Source organism: Crinia signifera, chromosome 8 (genome assembly GCF_055691185.1).
Source record: "Crinia signifera chromosome 8, ASM5569118v1, whole genome shotgun sequence".
In the NCBI taxonomy this organism is placed as follows: domain Eukaryota; kingdom Metazoa; phylum Chordata; class Amphibia; order Anura; family Myobatrachidae; genus Crinia; species Crinia signifera.
Genome location: NC_139224.1, coordinates 104,586,700 through 104,595,112, shown reverse-complemented (window position 1 = coordinate 104,595,112; position 8,413 = coordinate 104,586,700). Strand labels below are relative to the sequence as shown.

General features: G+C 42.8%; 1 pseudogene; it reads left to right on the top strand.

Moving 5' to 3' along the window:
- Positions 1-2,978: 2,978 nt before the first annotated feature.
- On the top strand, positions 2,979-3,097 carry LOC146029316 (5S ribosomal RNA; annotated as a pseudogene).
- Positions 3,098-8,413: the final 5,316 nt, after the last annotated feature.

Sequence of the window (8,413 nt, the reverse complement as noted above, 5' to 3'; positions counted from 1 at the left end):
TCCAAAAGTATGCAGGTGGTGGTGTCCCAATATATAAGTCCAGTCACTTTAGCCAAATTTGGAGAAGGAAAATGGGGAGAGATAGCTGGTCCAGGGGGGGGGGGTAACTGTATAGGGGTCCAATGTCCAACAAGAGAGTGTGGTTTAGCCTCACGTGTTTAGTTGTTCTGAGACAACTTTATAAAAGGTTTTTCTGAGCGCTCCACATACTTCCCTTTGTTTTTTTCTAGAAGCCATGAGATTGTTGAGTGACACATCTTACACCACACTAAGAAGTGATCCCAAAGAATCATAAATTGAGGAAGTAGGTACATTGGTCCTACATGGCCTCCGTATCAATGTAATTACAAAGGAGGAATACCAATATAAATTGAAGTTCAACCCCACTACCCCCATTTTTTACTTCAAGCGGAAGATGTGTAAATCTCTCGTAAATCCACATTGATGACCGATCATAGTAGAGATAGATTCCTTAACATTGAATCTATCAGAATATGTTGATATATTTTTAAATAAATATGTGAAGAACTTACCATCTTATTGTATCTACCATCTGTTACCTGTAAAGACACTTATTAAAGGACCACGATTGATGTACAATCATTAAACACATGCATCGAGCATAAGAAAGGAATACATGCATGTTAAGAATTCCTAGATGAGAACTCATCCCTGACCGATCTTTTATTTGAAATGTGATGCAGTTCAATTTAAGTCATAAATATTTTAAGTTCCTAGATCAATTTTATTTCCAAAAATACGGTACAGCAATGGGGACAATCTTCACACCAAGCTTCGCCAATCTTTTACAGCAATGAGGACAATCTTCGCATCAAGCTTCACCAATCTTTTTTATGGAAAGCTGGGAGAAACTTTTTATCTACAATAATCATGTTATCTTTTATAGGTGATACTTTACTGATATTTTAATTAACTGGTAATGTATCGAGGAACTTTTAAATAATTTTTAAGATATCTAGGGACCAACCAGAAGACTCTGTCATTCACCTCAAATATTAATAAAGATCAAATTTTATATTTTGATCTTGTACTAGTGGGTGAAATAGAAGAAATCATTACCAAGAATTACATCAAGCATGTCGATACCAACAGTTATCTGCATTACAAAAGTGACCATCTAAAAAGATGAAACGAAAACATACCATATTCTCAATTTCATAGTATAATGAGAAATTGCAGCAGAACTAAGGACAGTGATGAACAATTGGAAGAGTACCACAAGAGATTCATGTAGAAAGAATACAATCTAAGAATTTAGAAGGGGCCATTTGCAAAACTAGGAATGTTAACAGAGAGGACCTACTCCCATATAAGGAGAAAAATACACAAAAAATAAAATAAAAGACACAGTAGCCTTCATCACAACTTACAATCACAATGAATCAGCTATTCGAAATTCCCTGAGTAATGATTGGAACATACTTCTTGTGGACCCAGGGCTAAAAGACGTTACCCATAAAACCAGAGGTTATTTTAAAAAAATTGAGGAATCAGAATCAGCTTTATTGGCCAGGTATACTTGCGTATACTAGGAATTAGTTTTGGATTGCTGTGCAACAGCCAGGATAGAAACAAGTAAATCAGTGACAGTACAGATACACATCACACGTACAGATATGCATCAGATGTACACTAATGACAGACAGGGACATGGGGAACATATATTTACAAAGCTGAGCAGCACCCAGGCAGCCATTCAGTGGCACCACTTGGTGGTTGCACCAGCCACATAGGTAGCAAGTAAAACAGTACAGATATAGCACACTACAGGGGTGACACAGGGTACATATTTGGCTAATGGCACAGATCCTAGGCAGCCATCCGCAGTGCCATCTTAATGTTGCTCCTCCCAGGGATGGATCCAGGGGCCATGGTGCATGGGGGAGGGTAGAGCAGCATTCCAGGGGCCCTGGCTTGAGGGAGAGCAAGCATGGGTGGTGGTGGTGGAGAGCCAGCGTGGGCGGTGGTGGTGGCAATGGCAGTGGGGGGAGAGAGTCACTGAGGCCTGGGGCTGGAGTTCCACGCCGCTGCCCTGATGGGTGGGTGATAGACGGGCTCCCGCAATCTGCTCATGCTGGAGGACAGCAGCTGGGGCCTGCAGGCCAGATATCCTTCACTATCACGGCCGGGTGCCGATGGGGGTCGCCACCTCTGGTGGTTGTGTCCGGGGCCGAGCTCTACGCCTGCGGCCGGGTCCTGTGCCGTGTCCTGAACCAGCTCCCCTTCCCCTCGTCACTTCCGTTTCCTTCCTCTGTGCACCTCCTCAGTGTTCATGCGGTGTGCCTGTCACAACTGGGGGGGGGGGATGTCATCGTGTCCTGTGCCAGGTCCTCTTCTCTGCCTTCTCCCCCTCCATCCTCCTCCCACAGGGGCCTTTTCTCCGGGGGCCGAGGATGGAAGCTCTGGTGGATGGGGGCTCGCATGGGTGCGACCATCCCCGGCCTCCACTGGAATCTGAAAGACTTAACGGCACCCAGCTTGATCACTGATATTGTTACTAACAACACATCTATGCCCAAATTTGTGGGCTGTTACAAGTGTGGGAAATGTAACATACTGTATGTAAGTACAGTATGTCGATCCAAATAGAAGAATTTTTTAAGATACCAGAGAAAATAAAGAATTTAAGATAAAGGACTTCACAAATTCCTAACGCCAGTTGAGACTCCACATTCAAGAGCATACCCAAAATAAATTTAAACATTTTATATCCAATCATAATGCAGATCCAGATGGGTTTACTTCAAAGCTATACTGGTGAAACTCTGAGAAAGAGGAGATCTTAACATATTATCAAAACTTGAAATGTTTTGGATCTTCCAACTCCAGACCTTGTACCCCAATGGTTTCAATGACAGTTATGAGATTTTATTTCTTTGCAGGTCAATGTTTATAATTAAAAAAAAAAATCACTGCTTCAATAATATATATCACTAAGTAATACAATAAGTTTATTTCTCTACAGTCAAACCACACTAGGAACACCCAATCCTGTCTGATTTTGGAAGCTAAGCAGTGTTGGGCCAGGGTAGTACTAAAATGAGAGACCATCTTGGAAGACCTGGTGCTGTAGTTTGATAAAATAACAATTATAATATATGGCATAGTCACGTAATGAATATAATTATATATGTAAATTAATCACTGCCCTTATATCACTCATTAACACCAATCATTTCATATTAATATTAACACATTAAATAGTTAATATATTAAAATGATTAAATAAGAAAAAATAATAAGCGTAATATATGACACTTGCACATTAATAATCAAAATAGTCAGCTAAAGAACTAAGTTTAATAATTGACACTTGAACTTTGTAATTATAACTTTGTTAATTGCTGTTGAGAAATATGTTTTAATATATCAGGATAAGATACTTGTTTCTGTTTATTCTGTGTACTACAAACATCCCCATGAAACCGAACCATGTTACAATAGCCGCCGATGTACTATGGACAGCGGACCTCCAGGAACTGTCCGCCACCAATAATCTGCATGCACCAATCATAAATACTTTCTACCTCTAGCACACCCGATGGACGCATGCACAGTACTAGCCATCCTAATCATAAGGAAGGTGGAAGTGTCCAGAGATGACTGCTTAGATATGCCACAAAGTCTGAGTACTATGAAAAGACAATTTTTTTATAATGTACACTATTCGTTTTTCTAAAAATATATATATTTTTACATGTCAATAATGTTTCCAAGTCCATTTGAATATAGGAAAATGTGCAGTATTTGTGTTTTTTAAAAGATAAGTAATCAGGAAGGGATGTCACAATCAATTATCCCTATACATACTGTAGGTATAAATACCTGTTTGGACATAGTTACCAGTACCCCTTGAAGAAGTCTGTAAGACTAAACACGATGGGTGATCCTGCCTCCAGCCATTTAAGATAAGCTATTTATTGAATACGTTACTGTTCTTCTCTTTGATGCATATGGGATGCCTTCCAAAGAATTTAGATATGCAGATAATCTACACTTTCAAATAAAGACAAGAGGCACTCTCCTAATCAATTGTGTAGTAATTAAAACATAAGTGCAAATACAGTCAGGGTGTTGTCAACAGTTTCGAGACCGAAGCCCCTTCCTCTGACGATTACAAGGAAATTGTGCTAGTGCATGAAGACACTTCCACTGACATGCCCTGATATACTCTCTGAAATGGTTCTAGGTCGACATGGATCAAGGTCGACAGGTCATAAGGTCGACACAAGCATTAGGTCGACAGTGTCTAAGTCGACAGTCAAAAGGTCGACATGGGGTTTTTCGCTGTTTTTTGAGCCGACATGTGCCGACAGGCGGTATTTCATGCCCTACCATCCACTAGGGCGTGGTGGGAGAATAAAATAGTGTGCTGAGTACAGCAAGGCATCGTGCCCGAAGCATGGCGAATGAAGCGACTGATGCAAGGGGATGAAGTGCACTGGAAACTGTGTCCATGTCGACTGTGTCGACATTCGGGTAAAAAAACAGTGAAAAACCCCATGTCAACCTTTTGACTGTCGATCTACACACTGTCGACCTAATGCTTGTGTTGACCTATTGACCTGTTGACCTAATTTGATGGTTTGTAAATTGCGTATAAATTTGCGAGTGATAGTGAATAGTGATCCATTTGCAATTCTTCTGCAAATTTACAGAGTGGGTTATTTTCTGTCTGGATAGTGGCAAGTTATTCGCAGTCATCTGCAGCTTTGCAGATCAGTGATCAGGTCTGAATCAGGCTCAGAGTGTAGCATGCAAATAGCAAAATTGAACTTAACTATTTGAGTGCCAACCTCTCTGTGAGAGATGTGCAAAATATTCGCTAAAAATGCCAGCATCGCTCACATTTGTTATGTGTATTCAAATAAAAAATGTGTAAAAAAAAAAGGGTACTTGTTTCCTAGCACGGCGCCTGTCGGGTTGATCGCATGCCTTAAGTTTAAGGTACTTAAGGCATGCGATCGACGCGATGGACCCGATTTCATGTCAATCACCAATGTATTTGCCGGTGAAAGAGAAAATCGCGTTGATCGGGTCCATCGTGGCCCATTATAATGGGACGCGATGTGACCGAGGCGATCAACACGATTTTCCCATAGAGAATAATGTTAAATTATTTTTAAAGTTAAAATTGGGTTGATCAACCCAATTTTACATAGGGAACAATGGGAAATGGGCCAATATGGCCCATTTCTCATTGTATATGGTTAGAAAGTATGGTTAATGCCCCCCAATTGTTAAGGCCACCCCACTATTGATGCCAACCCGAAGTGCGGCGAGCGCAGCGAGCCCACGAGGGGCGGCGGGCCGCGTCCTCCGACCTTTTCATACCCCCACTATCCACATCGGCGTTGTCAGGAACCAGTCTGTTTTTCTGTCAGTTTCTGTTTGGCATTTTGACTCACTGGTGGCCTCCAGTGGCAGGTCTGTTGCCATTACAGCTTTGTATTCTGGGAGCTTAATTTATTCACTAGGCTGTGAGATAATTAAGCTAATCAAGCACTAGCCTGGGAGCTCCGTGAATCTTCAGGTGTAATTAATCACCTGAGCCCTTTATAGGGCAGGTTCCTGCTGTTCTCCTTTGGAAATTCCAGTGCTCTCCTGGTTTCCTGCTTCCAAGTCTGCTTGGTGTGTCATCCAGTCCTGGGCCAGAGCCTGCGCCTGATCCACCTCCCTCTTCTCCCTGTGGGTCACGTAAGTGCTCCTTTGGAGCCCGGTGGTTCTATCTTTTATTATTCATTTGCCCGCCGTGGCTGTTCCCCGCTGTGGGTCCGTCGTTATTCCTTTGTGTCATTTTTCCAGCTGTTCCTCCTGTTTTGTTATTGTCTGTCACCCTAGCTTCCATCAGGCAGGGGTGTTTCCCTTTCCATCTGCAACCGGTTTTGGGGAATCACTTGCCTTTATGTGCCCCTGTTCCGAGATTCCCTATTGTATCTCTTGTGTCTGCGACTGGGTCGCAACTCCCGTCCTTGGCCTGGTGCCGGTAGTCAGGGGTCTTTTTCCAGCTAGGTCCTTTAGCCAGATCATCCTTTTGAGCTACCCCCTGGCGATTGCTCACCCCTTGTCATTACCTAACACCTGGCTGCATCTGGGCAGAGCCGGCCTAACTGGCTCTGTCGAGCGCGGCGGCTACAGGCGAAGCCTAGCACTTGCAGGGGTATTCCATCTGCCCGGGGGACTCAACAGAGTCAGTGTAGGTTTTGCTGTGGCCGTTCTAAACAGCGGTCCCAGCTGCAGGCTCACGCCTGACCTTTTTCCTCCTGCCAGCTGTCGTATCACCCAGAGCCCAGGCGAAAACCATAACAGGCGTGGAGTTGATTTTATATAGTGTAGCGAGCGCAGCGAGCCACCGAGCCCGAAGACTGGCGAGGGGACGCGTATACCTGTGCGCTCGCCACGCTTAGGGCACGGTGGCTCGCTGCGCTCGCTACACTATATAAAATCAACTCCACGCCAACGTGGATAGTGGGGGTATGAAAAGGTCGGAAGACGCGTACCGCCGCCCCTCGTGGGCTCACTGTGCTCGCCACGCTTCGGGTTGGCGTCAATAGTGGGGTGGCGTTAACAATGGGGGGCCATTTCACTCATCGGGGGGGTTGCTATTAAAATGGGGGGTTTTGGGGCTTTTTACATTGAAATCAATGTAAAATCGGGTCTCAGGGACCATTTTACATTGATTCCAATGTAAAAATTGAGTCGATCGCGTCGGTCGCATCGCATGCGATTTGGTTGGCATGCGATGCGATCGACCCGATCAATACAATCAAAATCGTGGGCGCCGTGCTAGGAAACAAGTACCAAAAAAAGATTATATCTCCTATATAAGGTAGACATTACAGGTCATTAAGATTAATAAAAATGTTTGCTTGGCAATTTTCACACCTATTTTGACAAACTTACTTGACACTCAAAGGGTTAAAGAGTGTATCACCAAACTTTTGAACATCTCTTAAACACCTTGCTGAGCAGCAATATGTGATCTGCACTTCATTTTACTACATCTTGCTCATCTCTGCTCAGTAGGTTCACAGGCCTTACAGAATATAAACTGTGCCCCTCAACTGCGTTTCTATAGCCAGCTGTGTTCTAACTGCTTTGGGAAGCACAGATTTAATGGTATCAAGGGAAAACTTGGAAGGTAATGTTAATCGTACTCCTGGCTTTTTACAATGTAACAGTGACATCTAGTGGCCATTACCTATAATACAGAAAATACAAGTCTAACACCAATTTTAGCTGCATTCATGTGCTTCAAACCTTAGCATCCATTTAGACACTTTATTGTTTAATTATAGCAGATTGATAAAAGCTATCTTTTACATTTTCTGACGTGATTCATTTAAAATTTTGCATTTAAACCTTTCCAGGGCATGTTCACAAGTAAATGCTACATTTGTACAGGGGTGTAGCATGAACCCATGGCGCGCTGGATGCTATCCTCCTTACTCAATTCTTCACTTCTTGGTACTTTTCCCCTCACAGTCCCTGAGTTTACAATCTTTCCCTGCTTTTCTAGTCCTATTCTAAATGGTTCCTGCCAAATGGGCTCCTTCTAAAACACCAGCTAGGCGTGGATGTAACATACACATTTTTCTTCATTCCACCCATTCATGCACCCTTAAGCATTATGGTTTTGACATAATAGTAGTTGGTCTGGGGCACGTAGAGCCCACTGGGAATGCAGTGGTAGGGGCCCAGTCTTAGGAGTACAGCCATACTTTCCTACTCTCCTGAATCCTGTGGGAGACAACCAGTTTTTCAGGTAGTCATCTGCACCTCTGGAAGAGTCGACACTCCACCTATATTCTACCCACTTTCTAGTGAAGTGGGCAGAAAGGGGAGATAAATAGGGTAATCTGTGGTCATGATGGGGGGACAGGGCCTAATGATGGGATTTTATGCTAATTGTATAAATTTACCCCTGCCTCTATGGAAATTTGGACCATCATTGTGTTACACTGTGTGGGGGGTGGGGATGGTGATTTAGTTAACCCAGTCCCAATCCCTTCACTACCCACCTGCTTCTCCTTTCTGGGCAGCTAATCCCTGATACTAGAAAATTAGTTGGGCCCTCAAGCAGGGATGTCCCCTGTACCCCAGTGAGTCACTCTGCATGTTGGTGTCACAATACCCTTATTTAACCAGAAGTAGAGGAAATAATTAACATTTAATACTTTCTGGCTTCATCCACTCCATTATGCCAAGTGTGCCGTATAATTCACGGGGTACTGCTCTCTGGGACATTCTAAAACACCTCAAAAGGGCTGTAAAACATTAACGCCATTTTTTATTTTATTTTTATTATTTTTTATATTAATTATTTTTTATTTTTTATTTCTTTATCTTTATTTTATTTTATATTTATTTCCATTTCCTTTTCTATCTCTAC